Consider the following 2413-nt stretch of genomic DNA (forward strand, 5'->3'; position numbering starts at 1 on the left):
GGGCCTGGGATTTAGCTCACTGGCGCCACGCCTGCCTTGCAAGTGCAAGGTCCTGAGTTCAATCTCTGGCACAGGGGTGGGGTTTGGGGTGGGGTGCGACCATAGGAAACATGGAATGAAAACGAAAATAGTCAGGTCAGGCTGTATGAAGGATGCCAGTGAGACTCCAGGATGGTGACTGAGAAACGACAGCAGGTTGAGGTTGACGCTTAAGAGATACAGGGTAACGACTGAGAAATCAGCCTCTGCCTTAAGAACCAAAAGGAAGTTTGGGGTCATTTTGATGGTGGTAGAATCTCCCAATTTCTATTCTGGTCTTTTCTTGTTTACTGACAAAGCTCTTTGCCTCCTCTCCACTCCCAGCTTTAGCTAGGTAGTAATCACTCAATTACAATCTGGATTTCTAATCTTCTTTGCAGCTACAAACTTGAAATGAGTTTCCTGTCAGGTCAGTGTAGAAATCCAAACTGTCATGTGTTTGCCAAGGGCCAGGTCAATCGGATCCCAGGATATAGCAAACTGAAGATTTCTGACAACTGCGGCCTCAAGGAGTTCTTTCTTCTCCCATAATCATGGACTTAATTTTAAATAAGGTCAGGTCGTTGAGACAAGTGGCAAGGTTGAGTGTGTCCCTCTGAGGCTCAGGTTAGAACAGACTCGCCTCTGCGTGGCCCGGGGACAGCCCTTGTCACCCTGCTTCACGCCTGCTTGTGCTGCTGCACTCGCATGGGGTCCTGGCATGGGTCTCTTTACATCTTCAAGTCTTCCTGTCTTCCAGATCCCTCTCTCTTTTTAAAGCATTTAGTGTGCATATTCAGAAAAAACTGATGCGATCCAGCAGGGTAGCCCCCCCCCCCATGCTCGAGGGTGCTCATCTCGACCCAGTGGCAGGCACATTCTCCGATGACAATACAAGGAAAGTGGGTGTCTTAGTTACTCTCCTGTTGCTGGGACAAAGTGTCTGACACTCTCAAGTTAAAGGAGGAGAGGTTTGTTTTGGCTCAGTTTGTAGAGGTTTCAGTCCACAGCCAGCTGGCGCCAAGGCAGGACGGCACGGCAGAGGAGAACCAGCTCGTGGCTTTGCAGCAGGAGGCAGCAAGGGATCAACGGAGGAGGGAGATATTCCAGGCCACTCCCACAGCGACCCGCCTCTTCCCACCAGGCTGCCCCTCCCAACATCACACCCAGCTGTAAACTCCTCAGTGGGCTTAGCCAGTAATGAGCATCACGACACAAGATAGGCGCGCACAATGCCTGTTGACAACCGTCATCATTGCGCTTGTTTTGTGCTCTATTTATTGGAGGGAATGAGGTGTGTGGGGTGCGGATGGGATGTGCATAGTTTTGGAATGTGACATTCACATGCTGTGTAAAATGCCTAGGCTAAATCACAATTTTAAATTAAGAGACTTAGAGGAGCAGCGCTCTGAATTTTCACACCTTTTCACTAAGCATGTTTTATATGTGTGTTGTGTGTGTAAGCACGTGTTGTACTTTGACACGCACGCACATGGCTGCACACACACACCTCTCCACAGAATTCCAAGTTTCCATACACCAGATTACTTTCCTGCTCTCTCAGGCCACAGAGATTCACTCCGGTCTACCTGGATGTATTTGACATTTCTGCCTCTGGAGCCTTAAAGAGATAGGCACATCCTCGAAAATAAAGCTAAACAAGATGCTTATTCCTTCCAGAAAGGTGTCACCGTTCATTCCTTCAGCCGTTCATGCGCTTAACCACCTCGTTTGAATGCTTGCTGTGTGCTGATAGTGAAGGTGCCTTCTTCCTTTTCCCGCTCTCTGTTTGGTGCTCTGGAGCAGAGGCCATCAGGGACAGCCCGGGAAGAGGGCCTGAAAGCGAGGGAGAGAGTGGAGGGAGTCTTTCATCTGTGGCTTATGGGTTGGACTAGAAAAAGGAAATGATAGAGCAGACAGCCTAGAGGGCTTAAACTTAGTGCCGGGAGTGAAGGCAGACACTAGAAGAGGCAGGGACCCGCTGAGAAGGGCACGGAGAGCGGGAGTCTGCAGCCTGCAGCTGCGGCCAGTGGAAGACCGTTAGAGGCGGAGCTGAAGACCCTTGGCTTGAAGTCCTGGTTCACCTGTCACTATCTGTCGTTAATATTTAGAGCTAAAATACCCTCCAGAAGCCTCACGCGTCCGGAGGTGGGGCTTCGGGAAGGTGATTGGACAGCCGTGCCGTCGTCATCCCTGCATTAGGCCGTGGGTGAGTTCGCAGCTGAATGCGCTGTTAGGAAGAGAAGTCCGCTCAGAAGAGGTGGTCAGCGGGGCTGGGGCCTGGATGGGTGCGTCTCCCTCCCTGGCCCCTTCCTCCCTCTTCCTCCCGGCTGCCCGGACCGGCACTCCTTGCCTCTGTGTCGGGCTTTTCCACCGTGCAGGTTCTGCCTTGCGG

The sequence above is a fragment of the Fukomys damarensis genome, unplaced genomic scaffold (assembly GCF_012274545.1).
Source record: "Fukomys damarensis isolate Sample0158 unplaced genomic scaffold, DMR_v1.0_HiC HiC_scaffold_18, whole genome shotgun sequence".
Classification (NCBI taxonomy): domain Eukaryota; kingdom Metazoa; phylum Chordata; class Mammalia; order Rodentia; family Bathyergidae; genus Fukomys; species Fukomys damarensis.